We start from the raw sequence: 23,141 nt of genomic DNA, 5'->3' as shown, positions 1-23,141 counted from the left end.
CACGGTGTACAGTAAAATGTACACTGAAGAGGACTTGTGTGTACGGGTTGAAATAAAGTAACATTTCAATTTCCTTTGTTTATTTTCTGTGATTTTTTAAAAGAAACACACACACACACACACACATATATATATATATATATATATAAATATTTATAACAATTTTTATTTTTCCTAACATACTCACCGAGAACCACTTTCTCTAGGAGGGTCCTTGACCTCTCAATCTCGACCAAGATTTTCCCGCGCTACCCCCCTATCTCGCTCCATATAGTTTCTACCCCCGCCGCCAGGATAAGCCCTGCAGCCCGGATTAAGGCAGGTCACTGCTTTCCCGGGTCAGGATGCTCATTAAGTTCGCCGTTTAGCTCAACCCGGCAATGGAAGAATGGCACTCGGGGACGGACGGGAGGGCCATTACCCGAAAGTGGTTCTCGGTGAGTATGTTAGGAAAAATAAAAATTGTTTAAAATTTTTGATTTGTTCCAACACAATATACTCAGCGAGAACCACTTTCTCTAGGAGACTTACACCTTAGGAGGCGGGAGAGCCATTCTGCCACTTGGTCTGGCACATAGTGCCTGGAGGGCTACGGAATGCGGGGGTACAGAGAGCGGATAGGGGGTAACAGCGGAAACCTTACGCTTATATTTTAAGACTTACCTCTTCACATCTTCTCTACTGAGTCTTCTCCTGAAGAAGTAGGGACGAGTCTATTCACTGTTGGGGACGTCTTCTAGCCTGCCGCTACACAGCTTGGAGGGTGGCGATGACTGTCCCAATGGAGAATCCATCCAAAGACTTTCTTGAGTAGTCTTTGAGATAGTGGGCCGTGAAGGTCGACTGGTGTGACCAAGTGCTGGCCTGTAGGATCTGCCCCACTGCCATGTTTCTCTCAAAGGCCAAGGAAGTGCTCAGGCCTCTGATGTCATGGGGGCGGGGAGTGCCTGGTACTGCCACCTTGTCCTCTTCATAAGTCCTAGTGATGACTTGTCTCAGCCAGAAGGAAATAGTGTTCTTGGACACTTGCTTCTTATTAACACCTGAAGAGACGAAGAGGTTCTTGGCACCTGGGCGGAGATGAGCTGTCCTTTCCAGGTACTTCCTGAGCGTCCTGACTGGGCATAACTTCAGGTCTTCCGTATTGCCTGTCTTGGGGATGGCCGGAATTGAGAAGCCTTCAAACCTCGGGTCCCAGACTGCTGGGTTCTGAGTCTTTGCTACAAAGGAGGGTATGAACTTGAAGGATACCTCCCTCCACCCTTTGGAGTGTGCCACGTCATAGGAGAGACCGTGGATCTCACCTACTCTCTTAGCTGAAGCCAAGGCTAGCAAGAAGACAGTCTTGAGGGTGAGATCTTTGTCCCCGATATCTTTGAGGGGTTCAAAGGGAGGACGACACAGCATTTTCAGGACCTTGGCCAGGTCCCATCTGGGCACTCTCCTGGCTTGAGGAGGACAGGCTTGCTCGAAACTTCTAATCAGCATCCCTATGTGTCTCGAGGTCCCCAGGTCGATGCCTTTCAGGAGAAAGACTTGGCCTAAGGCTGCTCGTACTCCTTTAATAGCTGGGATTGACATCCCTATTTTATCCCTAAGGTACACCAGAAAGTCAGCTATGTCAGGGACCGAGGCTTTAAGAGGTCTTATGTGTTTTGCCGCGCACCACTTCGTAAAGGCGGCCCACTTCGCCTGGTAGACCACGGTAGAGGATTTTCTTAGGTATAGGGACATCCTCTTAGCTGTGGAGGAGGAGTACCCCTCCTTCTTCAGAAGCCACTCGATAGTCTCCAGGCGTGAAGGCGAAGAGAGAGAGGGTTGTCGTGGAACTTGAGGAAGTGAGGTTGACTAAGTAGATCTGACCTGGGGGGCAGAGGCCACGGCGGATGGCTTGCCAGGTCTTTTAGATCCGCGAACCACTCTCTCTCCGGCCACCAGGGCGCTACCAAAGTCATCTTTAGGTTTTGGGAGGTTCTTACTCTGTTGAGCACCTGCCTTAGCAGCGTGAAGGGGGGAAAGGCATATACGTCCAGGTTGTCCCACTTGTGCTGGAAGGCGTCTTCTAGGGCTGCTCCTTCGTCTGGTACCGGGGAGCAATAAACCGGTAACTTGGCGTTGAGCTTCGTTGCGAAGAGGTCCATCACCGGGGAGCCCCAGCGTTGAAGGATGAGTCTGGCCACTTCTGGGTGTAGGGACCATTCCGTCCCTACTATCTGACCTATCCTGCTGAGGCCGTCGGCTAGCACGTTCCTTTTCCCGGGGATGAACCTTGCTAGAAGTATCACCTGGTGCTCGTCCGCCCAATGCAGGATGTTTACGGTGAGGTCGCACAGTTCCTTCGACTTCATGCCACCTTGTTTCTTGATGTAGGCTACCACCGTGGCGTTGTCGCACATTAGGGCCACGGTGTTTCCCTTCAACCGACTTGCAAAGTGCAGACATGCCTTTTGTACTGCTTTTAGCTCCAGGACGTTGATGTGGAGTTGCTTTTTGGTCTCCGACCAGGTCCCGCTTGCTGTTTCCTCCCGCAGGTGGGCTCCCCACCCCAGGCTGGAGGCGTCTGTGAACAGGAGAAACTCGGGGGGACAGGACCCGAGGGGCATCCCCTTGAGGGAGTTCGACTGGCATAGCCACCATTTTAAGGCTGCTCTCGTGTCTTGAGGTTCCATTGTACGGGTCTGAGCCGGGTCTGAGCCGTATCTTCCCTTGGGGAACCAGTTTCTCTAATGAGACCAGGTGACCTATCAGCCTCTGCCAGTCTTTCGCCTTCCTGGGAAACTCCGACAGGAACGGCTGAATGATCTTGATGAGGTTCTGTATCCTGTCTTCCGAGGGGAAGGCCTTCCCCTGCACGGTGTCCAACGTCATCCCCAAGTACCCCATTCTGTTGGATGGAGTTAGGTTCGATTTCTCCAGGTTGATAATGATTCCCAGACTCCTGCAGAACTGGAGGAGGTCTTTCCCTTGCTCTTCCAAGAGGGCGTTTGAGCTGGAAAGGAGCAACCAGTCGTCCAGGTATCGGATGAGGTGGATACCTCGTTCGTGAGCCCATACTGAGACCGTCGCGAAGACCCTCGTGAACACTTGAGGGGCCGTCGACAGGCCGAAGCAGAGGGTCCTGAACTGCAGGATCTGGGAGCCCCATTTTACCCGGAGGAACTTCCGACTCGACGGGTGGACCGGAATCTGGAAGTACGCGTCCTTGAGGTCGACCGTCATCATAAAATCTTTCTCCCTCAAGGACATCAGGACGGATTTTGGGGTGTCCATCTTGAAGTTCGTCTTCTTGACGAACTTGTTGAGGGCCGACAGGTCTATCACCGGTCTCCACCAGGAACAGGCGGCTGTAGAAGCCTGGCCCTGGGAGAAGGACTTCTTCCATGGCTCCCTTCTCCAACATGGAGGAAACTTCTTTTTGCAGGGTAGCCCTTTTCAACGGGTCCCTGGGAGCCAACCATTCTGTCTGGGTGGCTGGAATAAGAGGGGGTGGATCCGCTATGAAGGGGATCCTGTAGCCTTCTTTCAGGACGGACTCCGTCCAAGCATCCGCCCCATGCGTTTTCCATGCTTGCCAATATGGTCTGAGGCATCCCCCAACCCGAGGCCTGGGCGGGAGTAGGGGGCCTCTCCCTCTACCTTCTCCTAGAGGGGCGGCCTGATCTGCCTCTCTTCGAGGCGGAGTAACCTGACCTGAAGGAGCTGGCAGAAGCTGGAGCTCCCCTGCGGGAGGGCTGTGGAGTTGATGTCCAGGAGGAGGCGGGGGCGTCCCTCCTCGAAGAGCTGGGATTAGCCTGAGGGGTCACGGCACTATCCGAGACTGACCTCCTGTAAGGAGGCCTCCTGGAGGATGTTTGTTTGTGGACGTTGGCCTCTCTCCTTTTGGACACCTTCTCCATCAGCACTTCTAGTTCCTTCAACGGAAACAGCGACTCGCCTCCTAGGGGTAGGCTACGAACCATTCGAGCCACTCTGTCCGGGATTTTTCTTGTCAACTTGGAAAGCACTGTGTCCCGCTTCCGAAGGACCCAGTTGGCCGTCAAGGAGAGTGCCTGATAAGCCATAAACTTGAGGGCTTTCCCCCCGGAGGTGAGAAGGTCCGACAGGAGACCTTGTTGCTCAGGATCGTCGGGGTCTGTGGAGGCCTGTACGTTAACCAACGTGGAGGCCCACCAGTCCAGCCATGAGGAGACGTTAACCATATCTCTTGACATCTCCTCCATCATGCCGGCTTCAGAGGGTGAGAAGGACACAGGGGCTGAATAGGCCCTTTCGTCCGAGCCGCCCTGTCCCAGGATGTCCAAGGCTGGGTCCACCCTACAGGGACCTGGGCGCCGTCCTTCCGGGATATAAACTTTGCCCTGTAGTTTGAGACCCTGGAGGAGTTTGGAGGCACTCTGGGACTTGGGGGCCTCCGCACTGCTGGCCACCAAGTTGTCGATGTATTCTTGTCCCAGTACTAGGTCTGGGGCGAGAGGCAGGGCCAGGGAGGACTTCGGAAGGACGTCACGGTGAGTATATCTCAAGAGGCTCGACCTCCAGGCATTCCCCTTAGGCGCCGAGGGTTCCGGAATTCCATGGAGCCTTCTGACGAGACCTACCACCCTTCTGTAGGCGGAGTCCTCCGACGGGGAAGCCTCGCCTCCGTTGGCCGAGGCCTCGGCTTGGCGTAGGGGCGCCGTACTTGGGCGGTAGACCGGGCGTTCTCCTCTCGGTTCCAGGGCGGACGGCCCGTAACCGTAGGGCGCCCCGTACGCGGGTGGGTCTCGCCGTAGGGCGGGGGCCACCGACTCCGGGACGACTTTCGACTGCCCCAAGGCTCTGGAAGAGGAGGACACGGTCCCGGTGGGATGACCCGACCACGGAAACCGGTCCTACCTGCTCGACGACCGCCCCAGCTGGGCTGGTTCAGTCGGGCTGCCTTCTCGGAAGCGCGCTTCCCCCCCGCTGGGCGGGGTGAACCGGAGGCCTCGAGGACTTGTGCCTAAGAGCGAGGTCCTTCCTGCGTGGCAGGTCGAGCGGTTCTAGGCTGTGTGTAGGCAGTGACAACCTAGAGGCTCGTTCACTGGACCGAGAGTCTGGAGAGCGGTGCTTTCTGGACTCTCCTGAGGGGACGTAGACCCATTCGCCGCCGGGAGAGACCTCCCTCTTGTACTTACGGGAGTGAGAGCGTGGGCGCTTCCTGTTGTGCCGCGACCTCGACCTGGAGCGGGAACGATCACTATCGGTCCGTTCTCTCTTCCGGTGTCGTTTCTCCCTGCGTTCTCCTCCGGAGGATGAATCAGCTTCCGAAGAGTCCGAGGGCGCCACGTTCCTCGCGTAACGACTGCTCGAGTGATGCGCGGGGGAGGCTCTTCGCCGTCGATCGTCCGAGACAGGATGCTGGAGGAAGTCCTCGGGAACTGCTGTAGAGATCGAGGGCACCGAGTTTACTCTGTCCCTGCTAGCAGGCCAGGGACCCAGGGACACGTCCATCCTTAGCGGTGACCTCCCCGGAGTCTTCGGCAATTTCCACCCGAAGGCATCGCTACTCGGGCGGCGAACTCTAGCGTGGTTGTCCTCTGGAGGGGGAGAACCTGACGCCCACGAGGGCGGGGGGGAGTCTGAAATCGCCACACTGCCCCACACTGGGTCTTCTGAGGAAGCGTGATCCCCTGCCACGTGGCCCGATTCCCCCGAAGCACTAGCGGCCCTTCCGTTCTCTCCAGAGGGGCCAGCCTTTGGTTCCTCCCTCACACTAGGTTCACCGGGGAGAACACTATGGCTAACAATAACACTGGGGGCTTGTTGCCCACTCCTCTGCGAAGGAGACGGAGAGGCCGAGGCTTCGTCGGACCGATCACTGACCGACTGTAAAGAGGACACGCCACTCACTTTCCTGGGGGAACGCTTCGACGACTTCTTTTTCTTTGTACTATACCGTACCCACTGAATGCCGTCCCAACTCACGCACTCGGGACACATGTCCGAGGAGGAACAAACTTTACCCCTGCACGTGGAACAAAGGGAATGAGGGTCCACTTCTGGCTTAGAGAGGAAAGCCCCACACGACTTTCCTGCTCTAGGACCAGGGCAACGACGCACATGCTCCATCGTACGCACACGAAGAGCCAACACTAACGAGTTACAGGAACACTGGATATACGCAAGGGGAACGTACTGAGAACACTTTGCGAAAACGCACTATCGCAGAAAAAACACAAGTCCCCACACTGGAAACACGTGGGATCACAACGCGCCAAAGGATCGAGAGTTTAAGCGAGAGGGTGAGATGTTTTACATCTCACGACCAAGAACTTAATGAGCATCCTGACCCGGGAAAGCAGTGACCTGCCTTAATCCGGGCCGCAGGGCTTATCCTGGCGGCGGGGGTAGAAACTATATGGAGCGAGATAGGGGGGTAGCGCGGGAAAATCTTGGTCGAGATTGAGAGGTCAAGGACCCTCCTAGAGAAAGTGGTTCTCGCTGAGTATATTGTGTTGGAACAAATATATATATATATATATATATATATATATATATATTTATATATGTGTGTGTGTGTGTGTGTGTGTGTGTGTGTGTGTATGATGAACTATCTCGTAAACAGCAGTCCATAAATATATAAGCGGGTAAAATCTTTATAGTACTTGCATTCGCTATTTCATCCTCAACCATGATAGGTTGATTTGAAGTGACGTCATGATAATGGGTTTCCATGAGTGAATACATTGCAGTGAGTGTTAGATAAGTAATAGCTTTTGAGTAAATAGTTTTGATAAATACATACTGAAATAGTTATGTAATAATATGAAAACAGGCACTCTCTAAGTAGGCATAATTACTCATATAAATATAATGATTTCCAAAGAATAATGGAGATTGTTTTTACTACTACACTGCTGTGTGGCAGCTTTCACTGCCATTGAACATCAGACCAATCTTTATACCCATATTAAGTATAATGATATGCTTTGCCTCCAATGTGTATATTATCGAAAATCTTTGATTGATATTTTTAAGATTTCTTGGTCGAAACAAAAGGAAGGGTCAATAGATCAACTCCTTCCACTCTGAACTTTGTACAAAAAGTTGCCACTTATCATTATTAATATTGAGTAAGCAAACATTTTACAATGTAGCCAGTACACTATAAATAGATTTCTTGGAAACTTATATTTTATTCTTTAAATTTTATACTTATGTCATTTTCGTATATTTTACTTTTGAAATAATATAATTTTTCATGTTTTTATTTTAGAATTAAAATTTATTGCATGTAATCAAGAAATTATGTATATAGTTATTTACCAGTTGTATTCATTCATAAAGCAAGTGGCGTAGAATACAGTGTTTAACTAGACTAATATATAACGTTTTATTTATTTCAAATAAACTTTGTTATATACTAGTTTATTATCTAAATTTTTAGAAAATTTATAGATTAGATAAAATCATGAGATAATATTGCTACTTGAGGGAGAATACTTTATCTCTAGATATGAGTAAAGATTAAAATGTAGTAAATGGCAATATTTTATGACGTCAGTAAAACTCACGAATCACAGCAGAGGATGATTTAGCCAATGAGAAGACAGAAATTTCCCGTGCTTTATGATTTGGTGTTTGAAGTTGTAGAACTTACAGAAATTTCTTCAACATATCTTTTAAAAGTTAGTCATTATTTTTCAATGCATTTCAGAGACTAATCTAGGTATATTTACTTGCAACAAACACCAAATATCCAACTTAAAATAGTAGGGGTATTGGTTTTAATAATATTACTCGTAAAATGTAAGTATTACGACGTTAAAAATTTGACATAATGTGGAGAATTTTTTTTGGTGTGTGTTCTGAGTGTGGGAACTTAGTCCGGGAAAGTCTCCTTATAACAGTTACATAAAGTTCAACAGGGGAGGATATGAGCACTTACTCTCGGGGCACAAACACCCTGTTAATACTTTACTGTCACAATTCACAAACCATCACTCTTTAAATACAAAAGGGGGAAATTTTACTGTCCAGAGGCCGAAGAACTCCACACGTAGGATTAACAATAATTTATGGCCTACTCTAGCTTTGTCAGGTCTATAGTCATCTCATTCTCAGGTTCTGTTCCGGCTCCGTCCCAGCTACCCCAATGAAATGCTGGACAGTTATTTTACGTTAATGTAATCAAGACAAAATCCAAAATGGGAGCAGTGATGTAAAGTAGTTTAAAAGTTTAAAGATAAGGATCTTTACCTTCGAAGCAAATATATTAATGCAAAGTTCCTCGCTGTTACCACCTATAGACTTACTTAGGTTTTCTCTTTAAATATTGGGTACTTTGTCCCGTGATCAACTATTCATTTCACACATTAAAATAAATGAGGGAGCAAAAATACTAAGGAGGTTTAATTAACCTAATATTGATTTATTCACAAATTTACATTAAAACAAAACGGACATCTTAACAACACAAAAAATGGTATCAAAAGAGATGCAATTCAAATAATGAAAATGATGGGTTAGACACGTGGTCTGCAACAATCAAAAATCAAATGGGGTCTGGCACGTGGCCCACGTGACCCAGAGACTATGCTAGTCTCAAACCAGAAATGATAACGGAAAAATATTTACACACAATCCCACCGCACACAGTCCGAATATTGTAATTAGCCAGGTTCCCTATAAAGTTAAAATTAGTCTAAGCTAAGAATTGGGGGAAAACTAAATGGCCATTGATGTAGTTCCTGCACTCCTTTAAAGATTAGTCCTATGCCCGTGATAGCTGTTGACCTGGTTGTTGCACTCTTGCCTGGCTCACCCCAAGAATCCTTGTTGGCTACAACTATGGTATCCCAGGGTCCTCTTCTTCTCAATCTCTCCGACCGGCAGCAATCCTTTGTGAGTCGAGTTTTGGGAGAGAGAGTGCGGGGGGTGAGCCAGAGGTGCACGGGTTCAATGACCAGGCAGGTCAGCAGGCCAAGGGCAGCTTCTCGTTGAATGGGGGGCCGACCCTAAGGTCGAAGAGATCACCTGGCTTCACCTTTCCAGACAGGTGAGGAGCTTGATGCGCACGGTAATCCATTGGGGTTGCCATATCGGGACTTCAGGACAGGGCAATATATTGTTGCAAGGAGTGCAGAGGAGGCAGGATTTTGTACTAAATACTTAGAGAAATCTTGCTGCTCTAAGGGAGTTTATATATACAATAATCCTACCTATTCTGGCTTGCTAAAAATAATATTTTAAATGATTAATTAGCAATGGACTGGTGCGATGGGCATACATCTTAAAATTAACAAACCTTAATTGGTATTGAGAAATATAAGATGCATTAATTCAGCAGTATTGAAATTTATATTTAGATTTCAGTTTATGAATTTAATCTCGACCCACGTAGTTTAAGGAAAGAACCAACATTCGCCGGGGTTACGACTAAGGCACTCTAGTGTGCGTATCTACGCTGTGACGTCACGAGCATGGCGTGCGCCACTGTCAACAAGTTCAAGTTTAGAATAGTCCTCCCTATGTTTCGTTAAAGAAAACTAGATGTAGGAGAGAATGTTTAAGGGGTAGCTATAGTATTAGTAGAAGAGAACTAAAAATACGATTGAAAGAAGAAGAGTGAAGAAAATTCTTCACACATAACTCCCAATAAGAGACCGTACTCTACGTCATGAATTTTTGCCATATGGCCCAAATGAGGAATCGTTACTCATGTTTTAAATCAATATTATTCTTTCCTTGGTCGGTTCCTCACATTTAAGGCAATACGAAGTATTTGTAGGATTTAAAAACTAAACTGTTTTAATAGTACTGTATGTCCTTAGTTTTCTCCAGTTTTTTTCCTCAATTCTGCATTATAGCCACATAATGCAATCAATTATTACCTATTGCCTTGAATGTTGAAACTTCGTGTGTGAATTAGGCGTCTTATCTCTTACACACACGTAAACTCCTACACACATTATATATATATATATATATATATATATATATATATATATATATATATATATGTATATATATATATATATATATATATATATATATATATATATATGTATATATATATATATATATATATATATATATATATATATATATATATATATATATATATATATATATATATATATATATAGTTTATAACGTCTCAAAAATATTGTAATATGAAAGATCAGTTCCTTGTAGTTTTAAATTTAATGTGAATTTTATTATTGTATAACCTTGTTCTGGTTAATTGCATAGTACATAGATGGAGAATTTTAAAACGAGATAAATCTTGTGGTTAGTGTTTTCACGGAAGGTAAATGAGAACACAACAATCTTAAAACTGTGATTAATGCCTCATACTAGTTTCAAGTAAGAAACTAAGGATGTATTTTGACATTTCACCTTATTCATTCTCTGTAATGAGGATAATGAAACATGCAAGATCATTTTATTGTTATAGTTACAATTACGGAAATGAGGTGATTTTTCTATATTAGAATTGTCAATTTAAAATGGGATCCACTTTAACCGGTAAAAATATATATTCCTTGTTTATTAATTCTCTTACTTGTTGTTACCAGTTCTCTGCTTTTAGTTTTATTGTTCTTCTGAATTTGTGAGCATAAAAGATGGCATTGGCACTTTCCTTTCTATCGCTATTCATAGAAGATTAGATAAGGCATTTTCAAAATAATCTTTATCTGTTTTTTTGTTTTGTTTCTTAATATTCAAAATCAACTTCATTAACGTTAATTTCTACCCTGTACCTTAACTCCCACTAGGAGAACTCCCATAACCCCACAATGACCCCCCCCCCTCCAACTCTAATTTCCATTCTGAAGAGTATATCAAAAGTCTACTGAACAAGGAATGAAGTGCAATGCAGTAGATTTCTTTCTTTTATTTGTGAAATAATCTTATTTGTGAATTATATAATTGATCCAAAAGCACCATTTCCAAATAAAACATGTCTCTGAAACGAGTCATACTAAAAATAAAATAAAATATTGGAACCAAGGGATTGTGAAGTTTGTAGACGGCGCCATTCTTTGTTTTGTCTGTGCACCGTAAGGAACAGTGTTGAAGGTTGGTTATTTAAAGTATTTTTTTTTTTAGTATTTTTTTCTTTGGCTAAATATCTGTACCAAATCTCAAATTATGTCACGTATCTGGCTAATCAAAATTACCGTAAAATTTTTAATTATAGTGCAATTACAGATGAACATCTTGCAATTTAAGTAAAACTGGTTTAACCTGTAGGCCTACCTGTGCTATTCAAATAATCTTTATTTTGGTCGATATAAAATTTTTGCTTTAGTTTCAATTCTCGATGCTGTTATCCAAGTCACAAAATTATTTGACTGGTTATTATTATTCGACAGAAATTTATTAAAGGTTAGTTTGAAAATTTACCAATTAGCCTACATAGCAGTTGCACGAGAGGGTAAATATCCATAAATGATCAGGAGATTTAATTTCATGACGATGGGGAAACTTATAACGTATTTGTTAATAACATGTGATAAACTGCTGCCACTGTCATATTGTTAAGAAGGGATGCAATTTTAGGCCTACTTTCGTTAAATGCAAAACTTTAAGACAGAAAAAATCATGATCATATGAAAGTTTAATGTTGCAAAGCTTTGAATGTGGAACGTTTTAGTTTGTATTCGAGATTATTTTTTTTTATTGGAGTTTATAAGTGAGAAATCTTTGTGTTACTCTTCGTGCTCATGGTCACTTAGAATTGATTTTGGTGTCGATTGTCTTGTGGATTACAATGACTTTTAAATAAATGATAACATTTTCGTCGTTAAGATATGAGGATATTTTAGTTTGAGCAAACTGAATTGTTTTGTATTGTCTTTGACATCTCCGTGCCCAGATATAAAAAAGCAAACTCTAAACTGCAAATACAAGTATTAGGTCCTATTTTATAGCTAATAGGAAAGATGGGTGGAAGAAGAATGGCAATTACTAACTACCCATGGTAGGAATAGTTTGGAAAGTTAAGTAATAGTAAAAGTCATTTAAAGTGTGGTTTTAGCTACAATTTTGTTCTTATAAAGGTACATATTTTTGTAGTCTTAAAGTGACAGTAGAAGAATTTTTATTTTTGCTTTTGGTGTCTTGGCTACTGGCGTAGTATTTTTTGATGCCGAAATTGTGGAGTTAGAGAGACCTGAGAGGCTTTGTTGAGAGACTTTAACTTCGATTTATGTAAAAATGTTCTTTATTAACAATTCTTTACAATTTTTGGTACATTTACAGTTTCAACCAAATTCGGATATCTATTATAATTTACTTATATATATTTTTGAGATGATTTATACGAAAAAGTTACTAGAATCTTCCACAAATTAAGGGATACGGAGCTTTTGAAGAATAGCGGTCCAACTCAACCATTTTGAAGGATAGCGGTCCCTGTTTGGACCTTTTGAAGAATGGGGGCCCCAGTTTGGGCCTTTTGAATATTAAAGGTCTCAGTTGGGACCCGGTGAATATAACGAAGAAAATGAAACAACTATTAATGAAATAAAAATACTTTATTTTGTAAGTAAAAAATACACAAACAAAATATACATAAAATTAAAAAGTATGGAGAAATAAAAGCAAAAATGTTTTTGGGAGCCATTGTATATCAGCGACCAGTTCCCCACACGTTAATTAAAAATAGACATCAACTAACATAACTTTGTCCCTAACCCAACCTGCAAGCCGTTTCCTTACCTACTTACATAACGGTGGGGTGGGGGGCGGTTAACGCCTCCCTGCGACCCTCCTTCCCCCCCATACACTACCGTATTCTAAGTTAGACATAATAATACATACAGGTGGCTGCTATCATACATACACCCCGTTTATTGTATACAAAATTAAATCAGTTGAAATTAATTGCACAAATATTGTTTTGAAAATTCAAAACAAAAAGAATCAAATAGGTTCGGTTAGGTTGACAACCAATCATGTTGTTGCATGATTTCCTCGGCTGTTGTTTTTCCCAAAATCCCTTTTTAACAATGCTGGTCCCAGTTTTATCCTTTTGAAGAACAAAGGTCCCAGGTTCGTATGGGACCGATATTCTTCAAAATCTCCGAAATATTTGCCGATGAAGTTTGTATCATTGATAATTAACACCTTAATACTAGCCCACGTGGCTAACTGCCATGCGTAATGAAACAGTCAGCTTGTCAGCACATAGGAGCTGAGAGAAAAAGTTTAATCGCAAATGAAGCCAGCATACGACAGAGCAAAAAACAAAAATAAAATCATTAGCTCATTTAAGTAAAGAAGTACCTATAATATTATTTTATGATATGATTATGAAGAAGACTACTACGAACGTAATTTACCGTTCATTTTCTATGGAGTAGAGTCGACTCCATAGAAAATGGGCGGAAAATCACATTTTCTATGCGTCCGGAAGTGGGAAACAACCTCCAGTGTTTTGACCGTGTTTCATTTTTATTATTCGACTTTGATTATGGTAACGTTTTTATTATGAAGATTGGTATGGTTAACAGTCCACTGTATTTTCTCATCCAAAAACCTCGATTTCTCAGTGTGGAACCCCATTATAATAGTGATTTTAGAGGTCCTGTATCTCTAAATGTGATTATTAGCGGCAGAGATAGTTAAAATTTGTTGAAAACCCACAATTTAAGCTTGAAAAAATTTTCATACTGGATGTATACTTTAGTTATTTGTCAAGTTACATTTGTCCCTTTTGTAAACATTAGTTATTTGTCAAGTTAGATTTTTTTTCTTTTGGCAACCTTTAGATTTTTGCCAAGTTAGATATTTTCCTTTTGATAACCTTTTAAGTTTTTGTCAATTCATACACACTTTATCCTTCTGATAACCCTTAGATTTTCAAGTTAGATTTTTCCCTTTGATAACCTTTAGATTTTTGTCAAGTTTTTTATTATTCTGGTGTAGACATGGTACAAAATTATGCCAACAAATCATGAAAATTAAAACAATTATGGTGTCTTATATTTGGGTGCTTGTCACTGTTTTAAACCTGGTTAAGTAGCATATTGATCTTTTAAAAAAGCTTAGTGGTTTTGAAAAAAAAAAAGTTACCGATAAGTGGTTTTGAAATTTAATTTAGCAGGTTAGTTCAGGACTTAACAAAAGGCAGACGAGTTGTCTATATGTAGTAGTTGGATAATGTAATGCCCTTAATATTTATCTAATTCTCAAGATATTTACCTGATTCCAAGTTAATGGTGATTAGATATTTTCTTATCTTGCATAACATTTAGCATCACAATTAAAAATGAGAGTGATTATCTAAAAGTATTTTGATAATGTAATAATGACCTTAATATCAATTTAAATCTTGAGATATTTACCTAATTTCAAGTCAAATATGTACCCTAACTTGCATTAAAAATGATTGTGATAATTCATTAATTGCAATTTAACGAAACCCATGTAGAGAGAAAAAGATGGAAATTATTACAATTATAAATATCCCACAGAATCGGGACGTCAGTTGTGTTCACCAAGGAAGTAATTGTGAAACAGTTGGTATAACTGAAGGAGACGAGTTACTAAAGGCAGATGGCTGCAGGAGATTGACAGTTCAAATATTCACCTCTGCAGTGACTGAAGAAGGTAAGTCAAGTGTCAACGAAGTGTCAAACTTGAGTTTTCTACTAAACAACTGGAGTGTTTAAGTGTCTTAATTTAATTATAATTAATAATGAAAGGGAAATTTTAACTATTAGCAAGTTGATAGCTTTTTGAAGTATAAGGTTTCCTATAAATGCCTAATAGGGATCAAGCCTATTTTCAATTAGTAAAAACTATTTTTATAACTATATATATTTCCCTTGTCAAAGGAAATAGGACTACTCACTTTAGTTAGCAGTATTAACTGAGATATACATTTTACCCTTAGCAATGTGAAACATTTGTGTGGGGGTGGGGTTGCAAATTCCCTATACAAATGAAAACTGGGTTGATGAAATGTATTCTTCTAGTAGTTAATAGTGTCAAAGAATATTTGAATTTGTTAGGTCGATAAGGGTGTAAAGAATGGTCTTAATTTAGGCAATTTTTTAGATACTAAAATTCTAGAAAATCTTAGTGTCATCATTTTAAGCAGTTTTGAATTTTCCCTGAAATATAAAAGGAAAATGGCCTCAGCAGTAATATATTTATAATGCTTTAAATTTTATTATTTGATAGTTAGTGGCAATTTTTGAAATGGTCAACAAAATAATATATTTAAGTTTGAAGTCGAAAAAACAATGTTGAGGTTTTCAGTGACAATCCTTGATTTTTCAACCAAAGGTTCAAATGAAATTTCTGTATTGACTGTTCTATCCCCTTATTTGTGTAATTAGCATTTCTGCACTTAAATTTTGGCTTGATGTCTTTCGTAGTTCAAGTGTGCCTTTAAAGTTTGAGGATAATTGTTCGGATATTTCCGCGAAGTAAATCAGCGCTAGTGAACTATGTCAATTATTACAATTTACCTTTGAGAATTAATTCCAAAACTTTATTATGTATTCCATTTAGGATTCCAGTTTTCAGTCACTCGGTAAAAGTTGTAATAGATTGGGCTAGATGCATAACATTGTGACCGAAGGCGTAATGCATTTTCATTTATCAAATAGCAAATTCTTGTTAGAATCCTTGGAAATCTTGACCAGCTTTAATAAACAGATTTATTGGGAGTCATTAATGTTTCATGTTATATTGACGATTGTATTCAACATTTGTTGGTTTTTACTGTTGGTTCGGGCTTCTTATTTTCCTCTAGGAACTAGGTAAATAGAACTACCATTAAAAGAATTATATATTGAGATATTGAGGACGGCGCAATTTGGTGTATTACATGGACATATTTAGAATGTAGCAATAAAGGAATGGTTCATTAGAATGTATGTTTATAATATAAAATGATATAAATAACAATAGAGCAAATGCAAAAGATAAAAAAAAGTGTTCAGCAAAAATTCAACATTGTATTTTTAACAACTGAATTCACAATAGCTGGACATGACTTAAACATCTTGGTTTAGTAATAAACAAGACATATCTTGTAAAAACATTACCACCAGTGGTTATAGCAACGTCCCTTCGTTCCCCAGCTACCTTTGCTTTATCATCTTTTGACCTTAATGTCAGCCCCAGCTCAAGTTCGCTTTATCTCTCTATATTCCATGCATTATCTTTCCCTAATCCCACCTCACCCATATCTCTCCTCCTCACATCCATCAATCTGATCAGCTGACGCCCTACACTCCTCCTCCCCATCACTGGCATATTCTTAGCTCTGTTGATTAGTTCGACCTCCTCCCTTATTACATGGCCATAATTTCTCAGACGAGCTTCTCTACCCTTATCTTTTTCATTACATATACCACTCCTTCTTCTTATAACTTAACTCGCTCTTCTTTCCAGTAATGATATTTAAGAAATCGATCTCACTCTCCTCATCTTTGGTCTTTCTAACAGTCCCTCTCCTTTCTTCCTAAGCGCCCAAGGTTTCGCTCCATATAACACGCTTGGCTTGATATTTGTTTTATCTTAATTTTGAGCCATAATGGCATTTTCTTGTGCAAAGTAATTCGTTACTACTTTTCATTTTCATTATGCTGCTTTTACTCTGTGCTTCTCAGCACTGTACATCTCTCCTGTGTTATTATTGATTCCAGGTAGTTATACTCATTGTTTTGTTTTAGCACTGTACCATCTAATACTTGATTGTTTATTTGATGTCCTTCTCAGCTTCTGATCACCCTCCCTCGTTTTCCACCACAGATGAAGCTTCATATACTGACTCCTTTGCAGCCGCTACCTCACCAAAAACTGCGTTACAATCGCTCGCCATTATTCTTGTTTCTAGCTCGCTCTTTTGCTCCTCTCTCTATCTTCCTGTCACCTAGGGCTTTCTTCACTCCATCCATCCACCCAAACTTTGGTCTTCCTTTTGCACTTCCCCAGTCAACTCTTACATTTATCACCTTCTTCAGCAGACAGCCATTTTCCATCCTCTATATAGCCAAACTACCCCAACACACACATCCATTATAGCTGCTAATTCATTTCTAACCCCCCCCCCTCTTTTCACCCTCACTACTTGTTTCTAACCTTATCCAATCGAAACACACCAGCCATACTTCTCAGACACTTTATCTCGAACACATTCAATTTCTCTCTGTCATTTGTCCCCACAACTCTGATCCATAAGAAACCTCTAAACATTCATCCCTAACCCTCTCTTTACCATTCCCTTCACTTTCCCCAACACTTTATATTCTTGATTCATTCTCTGACATACATCTGCTTCTACGGCATCATTTACAGTAACAACAGAACCCAAGTACTTGAACTGATTTATTTCCTAAAGTAACTCTCCATTCAACTTTATATTAAATCTAGCACCATCCTCCCTTCTCATGCATCTCGTACCTTACTCTTACTCACATTAACGCTTGAAACTTCCTTCTTGCATACACCTTTCCCAACGTTGTCACTAATTGACATGGTTTCTCCTCCGAGTCTGCAACCAATGCAGTATCATCTGCAAACAACAACTGATTCACTTCCCACTCATGATCACTCTCTTCTATAGGTTTCAATCCTTGACCAAGCACTCAAGCATTCACCTCTCTTACGGTTTCATCAACAAACAAATTGAACAACCATGACAACATCACACATCCTTGTCTCTGCCCCACTCTCACTGGAAACCAATCACTCACTTCATTCCCTATCCTAACACACGTTTTACTCCCTCTGGATAAATTCTTCACAGCTTGCAACAACCTTCTACCAATTCATTATAATCTCATCACATTCCACATCAATACTCTATCAAAAGCTTTCTCCAGATCCATAAAGGCAACATATACTTCATCGCCTTTTAGTAAATATTTCTCATATATCTTCCTAACTACAGAAATCTGATCAATACATTCTATCTCTTCTAAAACCAGCCTGCACTTCTAAAATTGCATACTCTGTTTAAGCCTTAATCATAGTAATTAACACACTGATACAATTTTCCAACCTCACTCAACAAACTAATACCCTAGAATTACAACAATCATGCACATCTCCCTTACCATTGTATAGTGGAACAATACACACACCCAGTTCACTGGCACCATTGGCAGCATAAAACATACCGATCTTGAACAATCTTAGCAACCATTCCCGTACAGTCACACCACCTTCCTTTCACACCTCAGCCCTCATGCCATCCATACCTGGTGCTTTTCCTGCTATCATTTCATCAAGCGCTCTCTCTCTCTCTCTCTCTCTCTCTCTCTCTCTCTCTCTCTCTCTCTCTCTCTCTCTCTCTCTCTCTCTCTCTCTCTTTCTCTTTCTCTTTCTCTTTTTCTCTTTCTCTTTCTCTTTCTCTTTCTCTTTCTCTTTCTCTTTCTCTTTCTCTTTCTCTTTCTCTTTCTCTTTCTCTTTCTCTTTCTCTTTCTCTTCTCTCTCTCTCTCTCTCTCTCTCTCTCTCTCTCTCTCTCTCATCAACCTTTTATTCAGCCCCCACCTTTTCCTTGCCTCATCTCCTTTCAACAACCTTCGATTTTCATCTTTCACTATCTCTTCATTCCTCGATCCACCCTTCCTTACTCTCTTCACTTCTTTGAAAAACTTCTTAATCTCTTCATACAAATGACCCAATCCCTGGCCCCATCTCCAGTCAGCTGAGATCTCTTTGCTTCAGCTACCTTACGTTTTACTTCCACTTTTTCCTTTCTTATATTTTTCATACTTCTCTATACTATCACTGCAGCCATTATTCAAATGGCCTCTTTTTATCTTCCCCACTGCAGCCATTATTCAAATGCCCTCTTTTCATCTTCCCCCTTCATCTTCCCCCTTCATCTTCCCCCTTCATCTTCCCCCTTCATCTTCACTCCTTCATTCCATCACTTACAACCTTCCTTATGCTGCCTTCAATAATCCTCTTACTACACACATGACTCGTAAGCCTCCCCCCAAAAAATCTCTCCTCTAGATCACCAGTTTCTCTCTTTCACCCTCTGCCATATGCCACTTCCAACCTTTCTTGATATTCACTTTTTTCCTCTATTTTTTTCTCCAATTTCTCCCTTCAATAAATCTCTTTTTCATCCCCCCCTTTTTGTTTCCCCACTTGTGCTACAACTAATTTTGTCTTAACCAAAAAATGAAGAGACATATGGTTAGTTGTACCCCTAAACAAAGGCAGTAAATTGCACTGACATCACCCCACTGGCTTGATTTTAAAGTCCCCTTTGCTTTATATTAACCGCTTCCTTTATTCCTTTTTTTTCTCCCTCTTCCATTTTTTGTCATTTTTCATGATTTCCCTATTCCCCCTTTTCTCTCTTTTCCCCACTTCCTTTATTCCTTTTTTTTTCTTTCCCTCTTCCTTTTTTTTCCATTTTTCATGATTTCTCTATCCCTCTTTTTCTCTCTTTTCCCCGCTTCCTTTTATCCTCTTCTTTTTTTCCTCTTTTTTCCCCTCTTTTTTTTTTCTCTTTTTTTTCCCTCTTTTTTTTTTTTTTCTTTCCTCTTTTACTATTCAACCATAGACCACAGACCAACAAAACATTATTTTGTTGGTCTGCGGTCTAACCTTTTCTGGTTTTCACTTCATATTACAGCTGGTGGATCTTCCGACAAAGTTTGCACTTTGTCGTGAGTGACCTTACACGTCCCAGCTCCGGAATATACTGTATACTGTGAAAGGAATATTTTTATAAGACCATATTTCATAATTTCAATTTTTTTCAAGAACAAATTATGTAAAAATATATGAAAATGTTTCAATATTTCATGACTGTTCATTTATCGAGTGTTGAAGATGCTGTAATTTACTATAAAGGAGAGTCATCTAGCTTGGGGATTAATGATCTATATATAACACTTGAAGTCTTATAAAAATGTTTGATAGCTTTCCGTGACACAAAAATGGCGTGACAGTTCACCGTTAATTTTTCTTTTACGAAATGGTTTTTATTAAGGGTTATTCATTTATCATGCCCATTTTCATGAATCAAAAGTAACAAGCTTTTGCGCGCACACTAAAAGTAAATTTGTTTCCTTTTAAGAATTCCCATTGACATACGGTCACTTATGTTATGTTTTCTGTTAGTAAAAGTTAAATATCTATGTATTTTAATTTGTAGGTTTTCTATGAAGGACTTTATCCTTTTCCACATAATACTTCTAAGAATGGCTTAAGTTTTCAAAATTCATCGTGGGGATAGGGGAAAGGAATTTTTCCTGTTTGACATATGGATAATTCAAAACGACATGTTTGTGCTCAAGCCATGTCGTCCTGATGGAAGTTCCTATAAGTAGCTTCCTAAGGATTATATGTACTACATTGATATTCCCAGAGAATTTTACCTTTAGGTATCCAGAATTCTAACTCCTGGCGCGAATATCCTTGAATTTCTCTCAAGGATATCGTATAATATCAGAGGACATATTCTTGACACGTCACATAGCAATCTGCACCCCTAATAGCATTAACGCTTCGAGGGGGATGTGGCAGAATAGAAGGGGAGCCGTATCAAGGTTACCCTAGTTCTCATACTATTGAGTATCACAACAGCGCCATATCCAATATGGCGAACATTCCTTATTTTGTAGTGATTTCGCTCAGTGGTGTTCCCTGTTGATCTGACATTTTCGATCGATTTTCAAAGATTTTTACTATGCATTCTCCAGCTTCTTTCGCTTCTGAGAAGTTGAGTATTGAATCTTTACAATTTGTGTTTTTAGTTCCTGTCTCACAGTGAAATTAGAGTAATTTATTGTGATTAGGCGCTAGGCCTGTTACCGGAGGCGCCATGGGCGCTGGCGTTCGTTGGGTGTGTTATTTATTTAGTAGAACGACATTCCCGGTTTTTAAAATAGCATTTATAATTATTTATGAAGCTATTTAGGCATTTTTATATTTGTAAAGATATTTATCTGCATAAAATTTTCCTTTTCCTGCGTCGATTGTATATCTCAGAGTTTCGGTGATTTGGGTAACCGAGATCTCGCCTTGCCTAGGTAATCTAACCTAGGCAACATATACTTTCGACATTCCCTGGTTACCCTTGTGTATTGGTTATCAATTCATTGGAGATAGATATCTCCTGGAATTGTTATATAACCGATACTCGTCTCTATTAGAGATTAAGGGTAATCCCTCTTCCCTCTGAGTGTAGCCTTTGGCTACAACCCTAATGGGTCGGCCTTGAATTTTTAATTCAGGCATGACTAACCTAGGGTTTTTCTGTCTCGTCCCTTAGCTACAGATGGCTAGTTTTGGGATTCGGTCAGGAACTGAGTATTTAGTCTTGTGTTGGCAGTCGGCCGACAGGGTGAATAGTCATTCCCCTGCCGGCTAGGCTGCCGTCATAGGAGGCTAGCCCTCCCTAGGCTACACCTGAAGTGGTTGTATGATGCCACCATCTTCTCCCTGTGGCCTAGTAGACTAGTCGTTTGCTCGCTGACCCTAGGCAAAAGTGTAGTATCTTCTTGGGCCTAGGATGGCGTGGCACTGGAACTCTGTTTCTCCCTTGTTGAGAGGAGGTGGCACTGCTGCCATCACCTTAACTGTATTGGCACACCCTAGGCTGGAGAATAGATGATTCTCCTTCTGCCTGGGATGGTGCCGATACTGAAACAGAGTCTCTTTTAGGTGTTTAGGTCTGGCAAGTCGCCAGCCCCTACCACACCTCATATAGGACCCTTTTTCCTCCCCCTCTGCTCTTTTATGAGACCGGTATCCTGCAACCTTACCGATGCCGGTGGGTTGCCGGTGCCGGCCAGACTCCCTCCCCACTGCCGTTGTCCAGCTGGCGGCGGCTATGACAGCTGCATGCAGCCATGACAATTACCGGCGGCCAAGTTGTTTGCCGGCGACTATGTGTCTTTCATCTGTCGGCGACTATGACGGCTGCCGGCGGCGATGCATACTGTTGGTAGCCATGCCAATTGCCGGCAGCCATGATGGCTGGGAATGGGAAGTCCCTTCTGTCTCTTAAGGTTCTTCAGTTTTCCCTTGAACTGCTAGCCACAAGTTCTATTGCCAGAGTACCGCCGGCCAGACTGGCACTGATAGATGCTGACTCAGCCGGCAGAATGCCGACTGTACTAGTACTGCCGGAGGCTAGCCTGCTGGCAGTGTATCGGCAGGACCTTGCCAGCAATAATACTGTGGCTGGATGGAAGCCTGAATGTTACATTCTCCCTTTCCATTTGAACCTTATTTCTGGAGAAAGGCAGCAAAATTTGACTTTACAGCCTTAATTACTGTATACATACACAGTAATAGGTAACCTTCACTCCATGCTATCTCTCTCTCTTAGCTATCATGCTGGATGTGCCGGCAAGAACTAGCTATGCTGGCGACATGCCGGCTGATCTACAGTATATGTTTATACAGGTAGTCTATTTGCAGTATAGGATATACTGCAGATAGAAAACTACTGTATATATTATGCTAGTAGTTATTTCCAATATATCTTGGGTATCCCTACCCAGGTATTTTCTGAGCCCAATCCTATATTGAAAGAATATAACTACTACAATATTCTGATTAGAAATCAGTTTTTTAGATTTCCTTACAATATTAAATATTTAAAGGGCTGCGGTGTTTCACTCCTAACCCTTAAAGGGTAGAACCCTTTTCTTGAGTCTCCCTGATCAGGAAACTCTATGATTTAATTATGTAAGGGAGGTCACAGCAAATAGGTTGGGTGGGATACACAAATATATGTCTTTTATTTTTCTTAGTCCAGTTGGCTTCATGCCAGCTGGACTGTGCCATCACTTGCTTGCCACAAAGGCAGAACGATGGCCGAACTACTTATATATAATTATACAGTAGCCAGTAATTTGCAACATAGCATATGCTGCAAATAGGAAACTATAGTATGATTATATAGTTGTTATTTCTAACATATCTTGGGTACCCTTGGCAAGCTCCTGCTGGTACCGCTCCTATATCGAAAGAATAGTATTTCTTCAATATTTTGATTGAGGTATCAGTCATCCTTACTCCACAGTGTTAGAAATAAAAAGGGACAGTGACTTATACACTTTTCTACCCCTAGGAGTTAGAACCCTTTTAGTTGGAGTTTCCTCGGTAGAGGAATCTCCCTATAGCTGACACTGAGGGGAGGTAACAGCAGTTGCTTACATGGGATACACAAGTA

At 41.4% G+C, this 23,141-nt stretch overlaps 1 long non-coding RNA gene across 5 annotated transcripts in view; it reads left to right on the top strand.

The window, feature by feature from the left end:
* LOC137616498 (uncharacterized) overlaps nt 1-23,141 on the top strand; it is a 74,408-nt gene that overhangs the window by 43,322 nt on the left and 7,945 nt on the right. For 4 of the 5 annotated variants that reach the window (XR_011039439.1, XR_011039441.1, XR_011039442.1 and 1 more), the window contains exon 2: nt 14,448-14,583. This is a non-coding gene — a long non-coding RNA (uncharacterized lncRNA). Of the gene's footprint in view, nt 1-10,976; nt 11,047-14,447; nt 14,584-23,141 lie in introns of those variants that run through there. The other variant, XR_011039438.1, reaches the window with a different exon arrangement.

Source organism: Palaemon carinicauda, chromosome 22, assembly GCF_036898095.1.
Source record: "Palaemon carinicauda isolate YSFRI2023 chromosome 22, ASM3689809v2, whole genome shotgun sequence".
NCBI lineage: Eukaryota > Metazoa > Arthropoda > Malacostraca > Decapoda > Palaemonidae > Palaemon > Palaemon carinicauda.
The sequence above is the reverse complement of the archived record's forward strand: the minus strand, read 5'-3'. Positions and strand labels throughout refer to the sequence as shown.